Source organism: Acinonyx jubatus, chromosome B2, assembly GCF_027475565.1.
Source record: "Acinonyx jubatus isolate Ajub_Pintada_27869175 chromosome B2, VMU_Ajub_asm_v1.0, whole genome shotgun sequence".
NCBI lineage: Eukaryota > Metazoa > Chordata > Mammalia > Carnivora > Felidae > Acinonyx > Acinonyx jubatus.
This window is the reverse complement of record NC_069385.1, coordinates 141,506,269-141,527,400: the sequence shown is the minus strand read 5'-3', so window position 1 is coordinate 141,527,400 and position 21,132 is coordinate 141,506,269. Positions and strand designations below refer to the sequence as shown.

General features: G+C 43.5%; 1 protein-coding gene across 2 annotated transcripts in view; it reads right to left on the bottom strand.

The window, feature by feature from the left end:
* Positions 1-21,132, bottom strand: part of CDKAL1 (CDK5 regulatory subunit associated protein 1 like 1) — a 704,834-nt gene that overhangs the window by 29,139 nt on the left and 654,563 nt on the right. The gene's annotated exons all lie outside the window — the stretch shown is intronic.

Sequence of the window (21,132 nt, the reverse complement as noted above, 5' to 3'; positions counted from 1 at the left end):
GCTGGATTCAGGGTCAAAGGGCTCTCGGCCACGGAGCATCACCCTTGAGCAGCGAGTGCCACTGTCTCCCCCGCACCTAACCCGGCCTGGACTCTCGAGGTGCTCCCGCAGCATGACGGCTGTCGCCACTCCCGGCTCACCGGTCTCCGTAAAGAAAATGTGGCCATCTTTCACTTTTCGTGGTTTCAATATTAGTAGTTCTGGTCTCAACTCTGTGTAGTGAACGATTTCCAAATTTTGATAACCCTAAAGATGATCAATTATGTTCAGTGAAAAGACTCCTGCAAAGTGCCTACTCTCGTGCACGGGAAAATGAAAAAGCTTACGTAGGTCTCTTTCTTCCTTTTGATTAATCGTGAGGACTGAGACACATTAAGATACTCTCTTCTACTCTTGCCGTGTGTTACTCCAAATTCCAAAAGCAATTATTGAAATTAAATAGTGAACTGGAATCCGCCCCCCCCCCCAAATTCCAATATTTTCCTTTTCCCCTCTTTATCTCCAATCCTTTCCTTTTCTCTAATCCTTTCTGACAACAAGATGGCCAGCTGCAGTCAGTGACAACGTGAGGAGAAGGGAGAGGCTCACAGTGGTGAGGGGACCGTCCTGGCGTGTCTTTTTGGATGACAGTGAGCCTGGATCTCGCTCTCCTGTGTTTTCCCCATGTGAATGGGCAGTGAACTGACAGCCTCGTTTTCCCTTAATTAGCGTTTTGTGGCTCGTGACATCAGAAATGTGCTGATATTGAAGAGTCTTAGGAAGAAGTTAGTGACGAACAGAAGAAGTCAGTCCATTATTTTGAAAATGCCTGGAGGATTGTGAAGACCCCAGAACCCCAGATCCTTTTAGGAAGTAGGTAGAAGAAGTACTTCTCAAAAATTCATGGTTAGACAGTAATAGCAAATGCCAACCTAGGTCTTTTTCTATATGACTCTAAAATATAAATTCTGATGTCCAAGGAAACTTACTTTAGGGAATCTGATTAATCTTAAGAGCTTATCAAAATAAATTTTCTGCCTAGACAAGTGAATCGCAATTCAAAGCAAATCTCCACTGGTAATTTGAAAGTTATCCCCAAAGATATTTTAAAGCTGTCATGAGCACAAATACTGCATGCATTCACGGAAGAAGAAAAATAAGATTAGTGTTTGTTAAGTAAAATTATTTGAGTGGGTAATTTGGGATGAGGCAATGAGTTAATAAATTAAGGAAGGAACAATAGTTGCTAGGCAATTAACACTATAGCTTTGTAATAACGAATATGGTTTTGTTAAGATACTCCAAATAATAAAATATGACCCTTGAGCAACACAGGTTTGAACTGCGCAGATCCACTCATACACGGATTTTTTTTCAATAGATACAGTACAACATTATAAATGTATTTTCTCTTCCCTATGATTTTCGTAGTAACATTTTCTTTTCTCTAACTTACTTTAAGAATACAATATCTAAGATAAATAACATACAAAATATGTATTAATCTACTACCTATGTTACCGGTAAGGCTTCTGGTCAACAGGAGTCTATTAGCGGTTAAGTCTTTGGGGACTTAAAAGTTGTACCCAATTTTCAACTATGTGGGAGGTCGGTCCCCCTGACTCCCTCATTGTTCAAAGGTCAACAGAATATGTTACAATGCTAACTTTTCCACTATTGGGACATGGACATAAAGATGTAAAACTCCCCCAGACCACTGACTGCTTACCCTTGCTAGTTACGAACACTCAGACAAGAACACTGAATATATACCAACGTCCAAAATGAAGCATCCGTTGTCCACACTGATTAACATAACCCGCCTATTGATTACTATTTATTTTCATGGGGAATGAGAGCGAAAATTAGTTAGCAACTTTGGTCCGTCACATGTCGATTTAGCACCCTCTCCAGGGCCTTCTGATCGATCTGACACCAACACACGCAAAGATGACAGAAACAGACAAAATTATAATATTGGCACAGCACATGGGCAGCATGAAGCAGCCACGTAAGCCCAGGCTTCTATCCCAGGCCTACCCTACACCCTGCAAGGCGAGGAAATCAATGCTTGGCAGGCCGGCGGGGGACCTGAGTTTAACCATTTTATTGGATAATGAACTTGTGGGTACCTTAACGTTGCCTCAGAGCAAGGAATGCTGGGTGCTTACTTCTGGTTCATCTAGGGAAGCATTATAGAAGCACACTCCACTCGCACTCCATCAGTTATTTGCTAATTGTTAAAGTTGAGGTAAAAAAAAAAAAAATGACTTTAAAATAGCCAGAGCATTTTCCTCGGTCATGAGACTACTGACTGGAATCATCTTTCTTGTATAAACCACATATATAAGCACCACCTTCAATTTCCAGCTTCTGTTTCTTTTATTTATTTTGAGAGGAGCACAAGGGAGGGGCAGAGAGAGAGAGAGGGAGAGAGAGGGAGAGAGACAATCCCAAGCGGGCTCCACATTGTCAGCACATTCCCCACTGTCCAATGATGGGTTCCATCCCACCAACTGTGAGGCCATGACTGAGCTGAAATCAACACATGGATGCTCAACCGACTGAGCGCCCCAGGTGCCCCCGTTTTTGTTTCTTTAAAGAGGAGTGAGAATTTTGGTCCCTGGTGGTAAAGAAATCTGGGTGGAAGGTCCTCCTGCCCTTGCACGTTGTTTTACACTATTACAGGTATCTTGCTCACCATTTCTGTCAATCACCGAGACATTCCGTCACTCACCTATATCACGGCTTTCCAAAACTTTCAACTTAGTCTCCGACAAAATCCTGACTACGCGTCTCCTTCTTTTCCAACTCACATTTCACTTTCATAATATGCATATATTAGGCATATAATTAATATATTAATTAACGCATATATGCATTAATAAATTACAGAGCTATAATAAGTAAAATGTCATTTTGGGAACAACCCATGTGCCTCTTGGGGGCAGAGGTCCCGGCATGCTACGCAGAAGCTCCCAGAGCTGTTTCATGGCGTACAGGGGCAGGAGAGCCAGTCAGGGGTGTCTACTAAGTCATGGCTTGCTACAAGAACTTCTACTGGACTTCCCAGTTTGGATATGTATTTTTTCCTTGACAGCGTTTATCGTTTGTGGGTGTCGTGTTCTACACATTTCCTTCTCTTTTGATTTTTACATTTTTTCACACAGTGTGCAGATGACAGAATGATTTGTCCTGTAACTGCTCAAAGGGTGCACATTCTGGAGAAAATTGTGGAGGGCTGAGAGAACACTGGCTGTTCTGCAGAGCATTTCCACATTTTCCAATATCTTTCCTTTGGGATTTGTTGTTTCGTCCTAGCATAAGAGACTTCTCATAGAATTGCTAAACAGGCTACAGGGACCACTGGGCGTCTTCTGTGAGTCTACTGCGATTGATCTGTGATACAGGGCTATTGTCTTCCTTTGGTTATTCTGATATAAATGTCTTCAGGCATTTTTATATTAAATGTGTGCCATATTTAATAACAGACATATTTAATAGTAAGTTTTCCTTAGCGACGAGAACCCACTTCCCTTGCTGCTGTTGGAGGTGTGAGGTGTGAGAGGAGGGCCGGTGGTGGGGGTCACACTCACATTGACTCAGTTTCCAGAACTCATGAATTATTCATGAACCCAGTATGCCATTACTGCAGAAATAGAATGTTTACTTTGCGAGAGGATGTAAACACCACCACAAGGAAGAAATTAGTCCATTTCATAAACATTTAAAAATATTTTTTTAAACACTCATTACTGAGAGACAGAAAGAGACAGAGCGTGAGTGGGGGAGGGCAGAGAGAGGGGGAGACACAGAATCTGAAGCGGGCTCCAGGCTCCAAGCCGTCAGCACAGAGCCCGACGTGGGGCTTGAACCCGCGAGCATTGAGATCATGACCTGAGTCGAAGTCGGACGCCTAACTGACTGAGCCACCCAGGTGCCCCAGAAATTAGTCCATTTCAAATGGGGACATTCCATAAGATACCGAGCCTGGTTTCTTTCACAAGTCAGTGACATAGATAAAAAGGGAAGAGATCAACATCAACTTAAAGGACATTTCAGACATAAATGAATCAAATACAGTGAATCTTCTTTGGCTCCTGACTCAAGTAAGTCAGAAGTAACCCAGTATCTTAAGACTATGGGGGACATATAGACCATGTATTGGTTGATATTAAAGAATTAGTGTAAGTTTTATTGCGGTTATGTAAGAAGATATCCCTCCCTAGTTTTAGGAGTATACTTAAGTTTTGGGGGGCACATTACATGATGTCTAGTATTTGTTTTAAAATTCTCTGACAAGGGGCGCCTGGGTGGCTCAGTCTGTTGAGCGACTGACTTCGGCTCAGGTCATGATCTCACGGTCCGTGAGTTCGAGCCCCGCGTCGGGCTCTGTGCTGACAGCTCAGAGCCTGGAGCCTGCTTCAGATTCTGCGTCTCCCTGTCTCTCTGCCCCTCCCCTGCTCATGCTCTCTCCCTCTGTCTCTCAAAAAATAAATAAATGTTAAAAAAATAAAAATAAATAAAATAAAATTCTCTGACAAAAATTTAAAAGTGAGGCAGCAGGTAGGGAAAATAGACCAAACAGGTATGGCCGCATGGCCGATGGTTACTGAAGATGGGTAATAGGTACATGAGATTTGTTGTACTCCAAACTTGCAAATATGTTTGGAGATTTTTATAGTAAATTGTTAAAAAGATCTAAGGAAACAGGAATGCATAATCCAACGGAGTGAGTTGCCAAAGATGGACTTCTAGGAAAACAGTTTGGTGGCTCCTCAAAAAGTTAAACATAGAATTACCATATGACCCAGTGATTCCACTCTATGTACATACCCCGAAGCACTGACAACAGAGACTCAAGCAAATACATGTACAGGCACGTTCTTAGCAGCACTAGCCACAGTGGCCAAAAGAGAGAAACAGCCCAAATATCCATCAGATGAGTGGAATACAGGGATAAATAAAATGTGGTACACACACACACACACACACACACACACACACGGACACGAATATTATTCAGCCGTACAAGTTATGAAGTTCTGATACATGGTACAATCATTATTCCAGGTGAAATAAGCCAGACAAAAAAAGGAGAATGTTGCATGGTTCCACCTCCATGAGGTGTGCAGAGTGGGCAAAGTCATAGAGACCGAAGGTAGGACAGAGGTTCCCAGGGCTGGGGGAAGGGAGAAGGAAGAGATCATGCGTAAGGGGTACAGTTTCCGTGATGGAAAAGTTTTGGAAATAGAAGCAGTGGTTGTAGAGCATTGTGGATGCAGTAAACGCCACTGAAACGTTGACGTTAAAATGGTTAATGTTGTGTTATGTGACTTTCACCTCAATTTAAAAACGCAAGGTGGAATTCTAACCATCAGGAGGAAGGATTTTGAAGGGCAAAGTCAGGGTCCCTTGCACGACCTCCTGGAAACATCAGCGAGCGAACTGGAGCTCTACATTTAGCCATTTTCTCCGTGACCAACAGAAATGACGTGTGATCAAGGGAAAATGTAATAAATGACCCTTAGCATTTAGAGGACACTATATTTTATAAGCCTACACAACATTTTACTGAAATTAGCTTCTTTGATTCCTTACAGGGGAATTTTTCATGTGATTATATTAACTCAGGTCTAGAGTCCTTACTTAGGAAAAACTCCTGTTGGGGCCTAATTGAATTAAATCCCCAGAATCAGACTGAATTTTAATACATTATAGATTATCACTGACATCATTATTCTGGTTGACAATTAGATCTGTCAGATCGTGGAGTAGGGTGGCGATAACTGTCAGCATAAATGCCTTCCTTGACATAAATAAGTCTTCTCCGAAGTCTGGAGAGTAATTTGACACTAGGTTAGTAAAAAAGAAAAAAACAAGTTGAAACATAAAAGGTGTCCTACCTCTCCACTTACTGAAACCACTGGCCCAAGACACCACCGGATGGTAAAGTGATCATTCCACACGTAAAAGATGAATCCAAGGACTACATTCCATTTCCTCCTTCATCTCAGCAACTTGTTTGTCTCTGTACGCCTTCCTGCGGACAACTTTATTAACCTTTCTTTTCCTTCCTAAAACTAATTTTTATTCAATGTCATAAGTACTTTCATCCCTTTCCATGATGCTCTCCTCCTGGATTCACTTTGGGGTCAGACCGTGGATGGTACAATGGAGAATGAGCAGATGGTACTTTCCGAGGGGTCGGCCTTGGTGGGAACCTGGGGTGCGTGAGCTGCCAGAACATTCCGAGAGGTGACAGCGTTGGCAAGAGAGAGAGGCTGCAGGAGATATTCAAATTCCTCAGCATCTGAATCCGCTCCTGTCCCAGGAATACTGATGTGGCGTGCCTCAGGCTAGCCTTGGATTTCTGCCTGTTGCCGATCATTTCATTAGAGTGTTAAAAATGGAGTCTGAAACAGGTCTCCTCATTCCCGGGCTGGACGTGTGCCGAGTAGGGAACACTTAGCAGAACTCTTTCATAAGAGGAGACTAGAAGCTGATAAACTCACACGGTGTCATTTAGTGGATGTAGACAAAAGCCCCGCTTCACGATTTTCCTCTCCCAAACCGGCCAGATCAAAAGTAACAAGGCGAAAATGAATGAGAAGCTTCCATGTTCCTGTATCGCAGAGCTGGGCACTCGCGAAGGAGGGAAGGACACCGGGCCCGGGGTGGAACCTCCACCGGCTGTGCCCCATCAAGGTCCCCAACCACCGAGAAATTCAGGGGTGAAATGGGTGCGAATGGATGACTACCAACTCTCATTCGTGGGGGTCACACATTTCTTCACCAGAAACAAAGAAAATGAGCTTCACCCTTGTGTTTTCACTTGTAAACTCATGTCAGGGTGCAGAGAATGAAATGAAAGAAAAACTCAGAGGGGTCGATGCACTTCTCTGTTGGGTGCTTCTCCATTTTCAAATGTGAGAGTGAGGCTACAGGAAACAGGACAAGTGGCCTAAGACACGGACCAGGTCCCTAAGTATGGTGGGGGTTGGGCGGGGTGGGGCAGCTGGTGAGGAAGCCTTAACCTGGACGGCTGTGGCCTTAACACTTCTCCCTCGTTTGTCTCCTCTTCTTTGTTTTGCTTTGTTTTGTTTTGTCTTTTTAACTGACCGCTGGAACCTCACTCCAGAGGCTTCGTCAAGCAATGCTAAGTAGATTCGGACACTTTTTATTTTTCATTGTTTTAAGCGGTAACCACGTTTGTATGGCTGGTGAAATAGGTTTTCCGCTTTTCTAAAATGCATTTATTTATTTAATTAGAGAGTGGGGGAGGGGCACAGAGAGAGGGAGCCAGAGCATCCCAAGCAGGCTCCACACTGTCATTGCAGAGCCTAACACTGGACTCGAACTCACGATCCATGAGATCAATAGTTGCCTGCTCTGGTAGGACTGTGCCAGCCAGGTGCCCCTAGAAACTTCCCTTTAAAATCGATACATAGGGGCGTCTGGGTGGCTCGGTCGGTTAAGCGTCTGACTTCGGCTCAGGTCATGATCTTCATGGTCCGTGAGTTCGAGCCCCGCGTCGGGCTCTGTGCCGACAGCTCAGAGACTGGAGCCTGCTTCGGATTCTGTGTCTCCCTCTCTCTCTGCCTCTCCCCTGTTCATGCTCTGTCTCTCTCTGTCTCAAAAATAAACGTTAAAAAAATAAATAAATAAAATAGATAAATACATAAATAAATAAAACATAAATTTAAGTTTGCAAAGTAATTGACTGGATGCAAAGTACTGAATAAACAATTCTGCCAGGGGTACTAGGCTGGGACAAGCTCCTGAGGGTTCTAGATTGGACACAGCTTTTTGTTGGCTGATGACAGCTAATGCTTTATTCAGCGTCCACTAAGGATAGGCCACTGTAAAGAGCTTTTTCACATCTGGCCCCTCACAACCCTGAGAGATGGGTATCATGAGTGCCACTGAACAGAAGGGAGTTGTGTCCATGAGGTTAAATACCCTTGTGTCAGATCACATGGTAAGAGAAGCCAGGATCTGAACCCAGGTCCAATGGCCAAAGCTCTACTGAAAAAGTTGTAACTCCCAGGGTGCCCAGCTGGCTGGGTTGGTAGAGCATGTGACTCTTGATCTTGGGGTTGTGAGTTCAAACCCCATGTTGGGCTTACTCAAAAAACACTACTCCCTGGTTCCTCCTTGCACAGCGGGGCTGTTCCCTCTGACCTCTGAGAAGACCTTCCAGGGAGCGGCCATAACGTGCACCTGCCGGGTGTCCTTCCCCGGGTTAGAGATCAGAACTTGTCCCCTCATTCCTTCCCTTCTCATTTGAGCCGTACAGGGGCTGGGGCCCATTTCCATGACTTTCGTTTCCAGCTGAGCACGGCTTCTTCTTCCCCGGAACCCTGAGCTTCAGCTCCATCCTGATGAAAACGCCCATCTTCCGCAATCTATAACCAGTTCTGCTGAGAGGGGGCTGTGCCCACCGACCTCAGTGCAGATTCAAACATATCAAAGATTCCAAGTTTTAAAGTTGTCGGACTTCCGTTTCCATGAGGAGGAACTCTATTTCCACTCGCACCCCGGCAGGAGATTAGCAGCCTGAAATCACTTTGACAGTGTGGGTGCCCTACTGCATATACCACGGGGAGTTTTAATTCCAGCCTGTGAAATTGTAATTGCTTCTCCAGGAGAAGCGAGGAATCCTGGGTAATGGCCACAGCCGAGCTCAATGTCAGAGTTGCCAGTCGCTGCCACATCAGATATTACTTGCTGTTATTCAAAAATCACTCCAGCTTTCCATATGGGAAGTCGAACTGGGGAGCGAAAGTAAATTAACAGCAACTGTCAGCTGTTCAGAACAGCACAGACAGCGGTGTGACAGGGGTGGGTGACCTCCCATCAAAAAAGGTAACTTTTTCTCTTCTTTTGGTTACGATAAAGAGTTTCACAAACAAATTTCATTACTTAAGGTATGCAGCCAAATGATGTCATCGTGAAGCAAAAAATAATCTGGTCCAAACGGCATGGTAAGAGGAAAGCTGCCAATTTCTATTCACTCCTTCCTGGAAAGAATGGATGGGGCGGGGAGTGGCCCAAAAGAGTAATTAAAGTAATGAAGATAGCAAGTCCGTGTCAGGTTGATGTTCGCAATGGATTAAAATTACCTGCTATCAAAGTTAAACTGTCTGAGAAATTGCTTCCTGGCTATGTTTGGAATAAAGAAAATTTGGAGCCACCGCATCCGATTACAAGACATTGAGAGGCAGAGAAAATTATCTGCAAAGGGAAGGACTTGTTCTCTGCCACCTCTGAAGACGGGGGAGGTTCTGAAGTATCCTAAGTGGTTCTGAAATTAATTTTTTTGCTACTGACGGCCAGAGAGGAAAAAGAAGGGGCTGAACATAACTGTTTATAGGGAAAGAGACACAGTTTGTGGCATTGCTTTTTTCTTTTGTTTTTTAAAAATTTATTTATTTATTTTGAAAGGGTGTGTGTGCATGTTTGTGCATGTGCAAGCAGGGGAGTGGAAGAGAGAGGGAGAGAGAGGATCCCAAAGCAGGCTCTGAGCTGTCAGCACAGAGCTGGACAAGGGGCTCGAGCTCATGAACCGTGAGATCACGGCCTGAGCAGAAATCAAGAGTTGGACGCTTACAAACTGAACCACCCAGGCGCCCCGCTTTTCTGTTTAAGTCATGACAGAAAATTCACATGAAGGCTTCACTTGTCTTCATTTGATGATTTTTAGGGCAGATATCAAGTATTAGATTTCACTTTTCCGATCAGAGAAAACCTGCCCTTGGAAGGTCCTTCTCTTAAAGATGACCCCGCCCCAGTCACATCTCCACCCACCTCTCTGCCTGGCTAAATCAACTCCTTGGCAGCAATCTGCTTTCTACTCCTTGCTTGTCCCACCTGGCACCTGCCCGTGCCCTTCAATGTACTTAGCATCCTTTGCCTCCATCTTTACGGGGCTCACCCTTCCTAGAGAAAGCCTTTGTGGGCCTCCCCAGTCTGGGTTAGATGTCCCTCCTGGGCTCAGACAATTCCCTGTATTTTCTACCTCGAGTAGCTGGATTACAACTGCCTCCGAGCTTCTCAAAGGTAGGGACGGTGTCTGTCCTGTTCGCTTCTTTCATCCCGGTGCTAAGCACAGTTGCTTGGCACACAGTTAAGTACTCGCCAACCACATGCCAAGTTGTCTTCCCCTTGAGAAGTCTCCATCCCACTTCTGGAAGGGATTCTTTTTCTCCCAGTGTCCTCACATTGCCTTAAGTATCTCCTAAAGCTTAGCTACCTGTGTTCATGGTCTCAGCACGTCTGCCGGTGCCCTGCCCACCCCTTTCTGTGACACCAGCTAAGGTACACTGCAGGCCCACAGACTCTAGCCTGAGAGCAGTAACGTGCACTGGTTAAGAACAGGACTCTAGAACCAGACTGCCTGGTTTATAACCTTGGCTCTGCCACCTGCCAGCTAGTGACCTTGACGGGTCACCTCTCTGTGCCTCAGTTTCCCCATCTAGAATAATCATTCCTTCTTCAGAGTGGCCATAAGGTGTTACATATGCTAACATATTTACAGTGCTTGGGAAGGGACCTGGCTCTATATAAATGGCAGCCATGATGATGAAGAGGTGAGGAAGAGGAGGCTGTTACTCGTAATACTATGGCTACAGACATCAAAAGTGTTTTTGGCTGCTATTTCTATTTGCCTTGACTCTTGTGCCAACCGACCCTTGAACGAGATTTCTAAAACCAATAATGGCAAACTACAGTGACTTCAGCTTCTTCCCAAGTGGTCACCCGGGACCCATCTCCTTATTTCTGTTCCATTCCAGGTCCTCCTACCGTGTCCATTCCTGGATTTTTGCATTGGCTTCCTGTTCCTGTTCCAATAGTAGAACACAAAATCCAGCTCCTATGGCTTAGACTCATTGTCTCATTGCCTCAGAGAGTGCTGCCTAGCTCCAGTCACAAAGGCCATAAATCTTAAACCCAACTACCAAGAGTCGAGAAATTTCCCTACTGGTAGAGGATGAGTTAGCATGTTTTCTCTCTTAAAGTCATGCACAATGAAAGGAGGCGCTTATGGTAACAGAGTCGTGGAGTGACATAGCCAGCCGCTGGAGCACTGGGTCGTTCTGGGACCTTGGGCTGTAAGTGACTCTAGTGGATGGCCAATAACCTGTGTGCACTGAACAGTCACAGGCCGAGGTAGAAAATCCAGCCCAATCAAAGCTACCAAACCTGGTAGAGAGTAAACAGCGCCCCTGGGACAGTCTTAGGAGGAAAAGGTGAAGGTCTGCACTGCTCCAGAGAAGAGAAGGCAGAGATTTCAGATCTGGTTCCGGAAATCAAGGATAATGATCCATATATTATAGAATACAACACAGTTGTAACAAGAAGTCTATAAACTCAGTATGATGGGTATGGATTCCTCCTTATAAATTCCACTCAAGCTTCTTTCTATAACTCAACTTTTCATAACCCCATTCCAGTGGAGAAACAAAAGTCAGTCTAGGTCAGTGCACACACCGTGCCCCCAGACTCCCACCCCCAACCTCTTCCTGCTGCCTTCTCTCTGGGACTGGGACTAAGAGCTCAGGGGATGGAGACAGGTGCAGGGGACACCTCTGACCCAAGCTGGCACTGGGCTGCAGAGATATTCTTAGCTGTGACGGGAGCCTTAAGACACGCACTCAGTGATGACACATTTCTGGACACAGGTAAGTCCAGAGTTCCACCCCAAAGCATCTCTTCACCAAACACATCACTTGGGAAGCCAGTTTAGAAAAGGTCCAAACTAGAGAGATGGCCTCCGACAAAGTCACTTAACTCCTCCTAACCTCAGTGTCTCCATCTATAAAATAAGTGGGTCTTTTCAAACTCTATGCTTTCCATGAGCCCCTCTTGCCCTTATTCTAGGCTGATCTGTAGGGTTCTCCACGCTGGCAATTTCAGGCAAAACCAGGTCCTCAGTGAAGCAGAGAGAAACACACTGATCCCCTTCTGTCAAGCGCTGAGAAAGAGCAGTCTTTCCATGTAACCTACTTAAATCTCAACTCAAATTTCAAGTATTTCTGTAAGAAAGTTTAAATTGTCTGCCACACTGGGGAGAAACAGAGGCTGTTTAAGATTGATTACCAGAAGGCAGCCAGCGGTGAGTTTCTAGGAGTTGACATTTGTGACTTTAGTGTTGGGTTGCCACAGGTTTTGCTGTTAATATTAATTGAAGTTACCACAGCTCCCTGGATAGACAGGCTGACTGCCACACAGTATGAGGAAAAGCTGGTGTGAAATTGCTTCCCCCCCACCCCCCAACTTGCCTTTTGATTTACGTGTCTAAAGGCATTAAAAATATTCTTCAACCTGAAATGCAGCATTTTTAGCTACTGAATTTTCTTGTAGCTTGTATAATTCTGATTGCCCGAGGCAATCTGGTTTGATGAGATTACATTTTTTTAGACTGCCATCTGACCAATTTCTGCCTTTTGTAAGACTGCTTTGGAACTTTTGACCTTTCTAACTTCAAACATTTTGGAGGGTGTTGTGTTGAGAGGGAAAGAGAGAAGAGGGAACTTAATTGGAGACTTTAGAATCTTGTTCTGAGCAGATGGGGTTAGAGATCTTACACACAGAAGGAATGTCTGAGAAGAAAAACTATTGGAGAGTCAGAGACAAAAAAAGATATAAAAACAGGAAAGGTGGGAAGTGGTCAAGGACGACAGACACAACAGACGTTCCTTCGAAGGTTTGAAGATCATGCTCTTAAATGAGACAAAATCCAACCTATCCTGAATGTCTCTCCAGGTAAAAATTTAAAAGTAAATTTCAAAAGATCCTTTACTCCCACTGGATGGGACTCAGACTTTATAAGCTCCGTCTCTCGGTTCATTTTCCATTCGACTTCTGATTTCACTCTTGTAACCAAATGAGACAGGATATTGACTATTCACCACTGTTTCCTGGGAGAGAGACTGGGCTGTGGGCAGGTTTACTCACACCCAAAACAGGGAGCGGAGACCAAATTATAGTCCAGTTTTTCTGGTCTCATAGATGTGACACGTTTTAATATGGCAGTGGGCCAATAATCAGGAACTTAGCCTTTTCCTGTGAAGGTTGGAACTGAGGGTAGTGGGCCAGGACTTGGTGCCTGTGGGCAGCAGAAGCCCTTCTCTTATATCGCAAATGACACCAAGTAGGGCTGCAGAAGTCACCCTGGCTAAAAACAAAAACACAAACAAACAAAACAAGACAAAAAGCCAGGAATATTTGTTCTCTAAGCATCACAGCCTGAGATGGTTACCACAGGTGGCTTTTGGGTTAAGTATTCACATAAATTTATCGAGAAGAGAGCATATGAATTCTTAACTAAACAGGAGTATTAACAGGATCTGAGATGCAGAAGATCAAAACCAGAAAGCTGGAGTCACTCACTTGAGTCACAGCAGATATACAGGGAGGGTAGCAGGTGCTGGAGGATATACGGTCGCTGGGACCCCGGAAGCTATTCGACGTGAAAATGCCAAAGCAAAGATTAAGGTTCAAAGATGCTGCACTACAAAGATAGGGGGCTGCCTCTTATTGAGGCATTTTCTTTGTTAAAATAACGGTGGGCTCCCCACATCTGGTTATGCGGTATGTGTTAGAGCAACAGGCATAAGACCAACCAACCCCTGGTATCAGCAATACCCGTGTCAGTGACAGCGGTGACAAGAACCACCACCCGCTGACTAAGCTGAGGTCGGCTCTCAGTTCTCCTGGAAATGGACAAGTATAGTGGCTTAGCAGCAGATGAAAAACTCAAGGTGAAGACTTGCTTCGTGGTCCTGAAAAAGTGGTTATTCCATTGTGCATTTCCAAAAATGTCCGCATATGGTACCAGAAGAACCCACTGGTTGGAGCATCAACAGGAGAGCCAACTGTCCTCCACGCTGTCAATGCGTATCTTTCCAAACAGGCATCTCTTCAGAGCCTGCAATGCTTACAGGTCTGTTTAGAAGCCTGGCGTGGCTCTTCCCTGACTATCGGCTAAAGTCTAGATTCCTTAGAACTGCATCAAAACTGGCATCAAAAAACTTCACAAATGTGACCTGAGACTTAAAAAAAAATATTTTTTAATCTTTATTTTTGAGAGAGAGAGAAAGAGCACGAGTGGGGGAAGGGCAGAGAGACAGGGAGACACAGAATCCGAAGCAGGCTCCAGGCTCTGAGCTGTCAGCACAGAGCCCGATGCGGCACTCGAACCCACAAACTATGAGATCATGATCCGAGCCTAAGTCAGACGCTTAACTGACTGAGCCACCCAAGCACCCCAACCCGAGCTTATTTCTTAATATCTAGCTATACTCTTTCTCAAATTCACAGTGCACTTTTATACTGTAATTTGGCAAAATAAGCATAACAAAACATTGATCACTGAAACCATTTCTAAGTACGTAATTGAGTGGCATTAAATACATCCACAGTGCTTGTGTATGCAAGCATCACCATTATCTTTTTACGAAATTGTTTCATCATACCCAACACAAACTCTGTACCCAGTAAACAATAACTCCCTCTTTCCTCCTCCCCTCAGCTCCTGGCAACTTCTATTCTCCTTTCTGTATCTACGTACTTGTCTAGTCTAGGTAACTCCTAGAAGTGGTATCACACAGTATTTGTCCTTCTGTGTCTGGCTTATTTCACTAAGCATAATGTTTTCAAGGTTCATCCATGTTATAGCATGTTGTCGGGATTTCACTTCTTTTCAAGGTAACATTGTGTACTACGTTTTGTTTATGCATTCATCTATCAATGAAAATTTGAGTTGTTTCTACCTTTTGACTACTGTGAATAATGCTGCTAAGAACACTGGAATATAGGTATCTGTTAGAGTCCCTACGTTCTTTTGGATTATGTACGTAACTAGAATAGAACAGCCAGTCATATGGCAGTTCCAGGTTTCAATCTTGAAGGACTGCCACGGTATTCTCCACGGTGGCTGACCCATTTTACATTGTCACCAATAACATGCAAGGGTTCCAACTTCCCTACACCGTCAACATTTCTTTTGATGGCAGCCGTCTCAACAGGTACGAAGTAATAACTCACTGTGATTTGGGTTTGCATTGTCCTAATGTCTTAGCATATCGAGCATCTTTTCCTGTGCTTCTTGGCCACATACTTGCCATGTGCTTCTTGACCATATACACATACTTCTTGTGTGTATCTTCTTTGGAGAAATGTCTACTCAAGTCCTTTACACAACTTTTAATTGGGTTGTTCAATTTTGGGTTGTTGAGTAATATATATTCTGGCTATTAATCTCTTGTCAGAGATAGGATTTGCAAATATTTTCTCTCCCATTCTGTAGGCTTTGTGCTTTCTTGATAGCTTGATAGCTTTGTGCTTTCTTGTGTCCTTTGATGTACAAAGTTCTTAATTTTGATGAAGCCCAAAATTATTTTTGTTTCCTGTATTTTGGTATCACACGTATGAAATTATTACCAAATCTAAAGTCATGAAGAATTTCCCCAATGTTTTGTCTTCTAGAGGTTTTATAAATTTAGCTCTTAAGTTTATGTTGGTCGTTTAGCCCCTTTGAGTTAATTTTCATATATGGAGTAAGGTAAAAGTCCAACTTTATTGTTTTGTATGTGGATATACAGTTTTCCCAATACCATTTGTTGAAAAGACCGTCCTTTTTTACTGGTCTTGTCAAAAACCAATTGACCATATAAGTGAAAATTTTTTTTTCTGGGATTTCTGTTCTATTCTATTGATCTGCATGTCTGTTCTTGTGCCAGGACCATACTGTTTTAATTATTGTAGCCATATTGTCAGTTTTGAAGTTATTAAGTATTTGTTAGTCTTTGAATTTTATTTTTCTTTTTCAAGATTGTTTTGGCAATTGCATTCCATATGAATTTGAGGGCTGGTTTTTCCATTTCTGCCAAAAAGGGGGGGGAGCTGTTTTGAGAGCAATTACATTGAATCTGTAGTTTGCATTAGGTAGTGTTGATATTTTAACATTAAGTCTTCTAGATGTGAACATGGGATATCTTTACATTTATTTAGATATAAAAAAACTTCCTTTCAGCAATGGTTTATAGTTTTCAGCATGCAAGTCTTTTAACTCCCTTGTTAGGTTTATTCTTCAGCATTTAATTCTTTAGATGTTATCGTAAATAGAATTGCTTTCTGACATCTTTTTAAATGGCTCACTGCTGTGTAGAGAAACACAACTGATTTGTGTGTGTTGATCTTACAATCTACAACTATGCTAAATTTATTAGGTCTAGCAGCTTTCTTGTGAATTCTTCCGGATTCGGTATACATGGGATCATGTCATCTGCAAATACAGTTTTACCTCTTCCTTTCCAATTTGGATGCCTTTTATTTATTTTTCTTGGCTAATAGCTCTCATTAGAACCTCTCGCACAATGTTTTATAGCAGCAGTGAAAAAAGGCACCCTTGTCTTGTTCCTGATCTTAGGGAGAAAACTTTTAGTCTTTCACCACTGAGTATGGTGTGGGCTGTGTGTTTTCATAAATATCCTTTATGTTGAGGAGTTTCCCCTCTACTCCTAGTTTTCTAAGAGGTTTTTGTCATGTAAGGGTGCTGGATTTTGTCAAATGCTTTTGCTGTGTCAGTTGAGATGATCAAATGTTTTTTTCCCCCTTCATTTTATTAGTGTGATACGTAATGTTGATTGATTTTATGTTGAACCACCCTTGCATTCCTGGGATGAATCCCACTAGGTCATGGTAGATAATCCTTTTAATATGCTATTGAAATCAACTTGCAGATCTGCTCCGTATTTTTGTGAAGTATTTTTGCATTTATATTCATGAGGGCCATTGGCTTTCAATTTTCTTTTCTTTATTTGGCTCTACCGTCAGGGTAATGCTGGCCCCAAAGAATGAGTTAGAAAGTATTCCTTTTTCATTTTGTTAAAGTGGATGAGAAGTACTGGTGTTAATTATTCTTTTTACGTTTGGTAGAATTCACTTGTGAATCCATTTGCTCCTGGACTTTTTTTGTTGTTGTTGTTCATGCTGTTCAGGGGAAAGTCTAGCGTTTAAGGGAAGAAAGTCCTGCTGCGAGGCATTTTCTTAAGAGGGCCGAGTTCCACAAAAGAATTTTCCCAGGGACACCTACCAATACACTTAGTTCAATCTAATCCTCACTCGCCAGATGTTTAAATTACTTCTGGCTATTTCAAAACAGATCGCACCTGCAAGAGTAAAGGCATCACGCAAATTCATCCCGCAAGGGCAGAGACTCACAAGATAGCACCAGGAACTACATTCAGGAGTGAGTGCCATCAGAGTCATTCTAAAGTGACTCTGAGGGAGATAACACAACTTAAAAAGTAAGCTGTGGTTTGTAAGTAGCCTCAATACTTATGCATACAGTATGTGGATGGTATGCTTTAGTTCACAAAGGTTGGACCTAAGTATAACAAGCCTTAACTAAACAACATGCTTTATATTTATTTGAAATTCTCTTGCTCTGTTTAAAAACCACATGTGTCTTATTCCCTTTTATGGAAATTGGGGGTAAAAACAAGTTAAAAGCTTGGATGTTGGACTCAGTCTGGAATAACATCTATAGTTACTGTTATTAAGTAGGCATATTAAAAGCAGATTACATAAACCTAGGTGTTAAAATTTGTAGTTCTTTAGGCTTTTCTGAATTCCAAGTTTTCTCTGACCTTGATCCAAGGTTGTATTTTTTACAATGTATATTGTAGTTTAAAAATACAATGTAAAATGTATTTTTTAAATGTATATTTTAAATATATATATATATGCATGCATATATATATGTATATTTACATAAATATTTTTTTTCTGGGCACTTGCCCATCAATATTCATAAGTGCATTCAGATGTCCATAAACCAGGAGGACTGCAAGAGGCCAAATGAAACTCTTTGCTTCAAACTCTACACAGTTGGGATGTTCTGGCTATGGAACCCCAGGAAACAGTACTGGTAGGAAATAATTGACAGAAAACTAATGAAGAATAATAGTGTCTGCATTTCCTTTTACCCCCAAGGCAGGGTGGGGGAGGGTATGACTTCTAGGTCTCCTATTAGTCTGCTTGCTCTTTTCATCTTTGGCCACAGAAAATCTCCTTCTTGATCTCAGATCGGCCACCCAAATCTGTGCCCCACACCGTTCATTAATTTGATCTCCTCAAATACAGCTGCGATCCATTTTCTTTGAATTTTTCTTCCTTTGCTGCATTTGTTAGAATTAGAGCTTAAGTCCCTTGAGGCAAGAATCTTTTTATTCCATATATAATTCTTTTGGGTGGTCGTGAGTTAATATCAGAATTGAAAACCACCTAGCCCTATTTATAAAATTGGTTTGCATGTTTAAATGGCTAAAGTAATCATGAAAAGGGGAAAAAAAACTGTGTGTGCCAAGGACATACTACTTGATACACGTGATCCCATTTCAGCTTTCAATGACCCTGCAGTGGGATCGTGTCCCTATTTTACATGAGCTTCAGAAAGTGACCTGGCTGCAACTTAACCCGAACTTTTGCTGATGTCAAAAACCTCGCGCTTTTTCCCTAAACTATCTGCCTCCAATTTGTACTGAGGTCTGAACCTAGTTGGTTCAGATCCTTGACTCCTTTATGGTTTCTTAACTCAAATTTTATAGTTTCAACACCATAAATGCTAGCTCGATGGAAAGGCAAGTGCAAATTCATCAAACACGTGCTATTCATAAATTAAAAAACTAAAAAAAAAAATATTTTGACAAATAGTTAGGACCCCAGATTAAATATAAATTTGGCATGGATCCCAAAAAGGTTGCCCCATAGAGCTGAGGTTTTCAAGCTTTCTTTTCTTTTTTTCTTTTCTTAACATTTATTTTTGAGACAGAGAGAGAGAGAGAGAGAGAGAGAGAGCGCGCGCGCGCGCGCATGAGCAGTGGAGGGGCAGAGAGGGAGGAGACACAGAATCTGAAGCGGACTCCAGGCTCCGAGCTGTCAGTACAGAGCGGACACAGGGTTCGAACCCACGATCCATGAGATCATGACCTGAGCCGAAGTTGGACACAAGAGAATGAGGCACCAAGGCGCCCCGGTTCTCAAGCTTTCTTGACTCATGGCACCCCTAGACCAAAAGAAACAGCTAACCATTCTCTTTACTAAGTAGGTAGGTACTAACAACTTAGTACATACTTGTGTCTTACTATCTTACAAAATCTGTGTGAAAAAATACAAGTGTATTGAAATACATATTTCTTTTATTCCAAACTTACCATAATTACTTAACGGAAGCTGTGCATCTATGGGGCACTGCACAACTTCTCAAACCTTGAAACAAAATCATCTACGGTTCTTGTTCCACATTTTCACTTGATACTTGCTTTTTGTCACAGCAACTGCCTAAAATCCAGCCTTAAACATGGCACCTTCAAAAAGCGTGCACTCCAATGTTGAAACTGAACCATTTTGAGTGAGTAGTTTGCACAGTATCTGACAGACGTCGGTGTTTCCCTCAAAAATTTAAAATATCCTGGGGTGCCTCAGGGGCCAGGCAAATCTTAAGAATATCTTTTTTCCCTCTCCTTTCCTCTCTCTTTTCCTCCCCTCCCCTCCCTCCCTCTTTCCCTTCCTTTGCTTTCTTCTATGTTTGTTTTATAATGATAAAACCTCTTAAAGCTTCATTTCTAACTCCGACCCTCTCTTTATGACTAAAAATTTCAACCTGGCTTGAAGTCGGCAGAAAAGCATGTTTTGACTGAAAGACATATGGGAATCTGATGTTTAGACACATTTTCCCAGACACAGAGCAAAGTTTTCACCAAAGAATATTTTACATGATCCTAATGACTACCTTACACTTGATGAACCAAGGAAGATGGAATGAAAGAGGGAGAGGGAGTGGAAGGAAGGGAAAAGAAACTTGATCAATAAATCTTCTTTATGTAAACGCGTGACGGTGAGAGGTGGGGTCTCTGGGAGCTGAATGGGTCCCGAGGGTGGAGTCCTCACAAACGGGAGACCTGGAGAGCTCTCTCACCCCTTCTACCGTGGGAGGTGCACAAGCAGACGATGAAGCAGGAAGTGAGCCCTCACGAAACACTAAATCTCCCCAGGGCCCTGATCTTGGACTTCCTCGTCTACGCAATCAGGAGAAATAGATTTCTGCTGGTGAAAAGCCGCGCAGTCCACGGTGGTGTTAACGGCAGCCTGAATGAACCGAGACGGATCCCTTCAGAGTTTCCTTTTCGGCAGGAGGGATGACATTAAAAAACCCAAAAAAGACTTTGGTCCTAAAAGCAAACATGAAAAGAAAATAGGCACAACAGGAGCTATGCTTACAAACTGCAAGTCGACTGTCCTATCGTGGCTGACGTTTTTTTGAAGTTTCTTTCTTTCTTTGGGGAGAGAGAGAACGAACAGGGGAGGGGCACAGAGAGAGGTAGAGAGACTCCCAAGCAGGCCGCACACCGTCAGCGCGGAGTCTGACGGAGGCTCGAACTCAAGAAGCGTGAGCCTTAGTTGGCCACCCAGAGGTCCCGTGGCTTTTTGTTTGAATCAGGACAGTCTATGTTATGCTATGCTGACAACTCCCAGTCTCAGTGGCTTCAGCCAACAAAAGTTCCTTTCTTGTTCTACACCTGTCTAGGTCGTCTACACCTGCTCCCTGCACTCCCTCGGGGACCTCATCGTGACACGTGTGCCTGTAATCACCCTCGTGGCGGGAAGAGTGCGTGGCCACTCAACACGTCCGCCTCAAAGACACGACCCTTCCGCTCCCACTGCCTTGGCCACGGCCAACGCCGGTCACGAGGCCAGGCTGAACTCCAGGCCGATGGGAGACGCACGGCAGCCGTATGGGCCGGGAGGAGAGGACGTGGAAAGGTGAGAGCTTTCCTGCCGTCCAAACCTGCTCCTGCAGCAACCCCCCCCCCCCCACCGAGTCCAGGAGAACGGTCTCGTCAGCGACCACCACACCCGCTTCCTCCTCCCTCCCTCCAGCAGGACGTCATGGAAAAACCGCAGGCTGGATTTTCAGACCACAGCCACCCCGCTGGCCAACTGGTCACCAGGACGGTAAAGGAGATCACGTGCGGTCTGGTCCCCACGGCAGGGCTTTTTATGCTTTCTGAACCGAAGAGATGAAGGAGGTTGCATCCCGACTGGGGGGAAGGAAACAGTGGAAGTGGGGAGGGGGGCACCCTG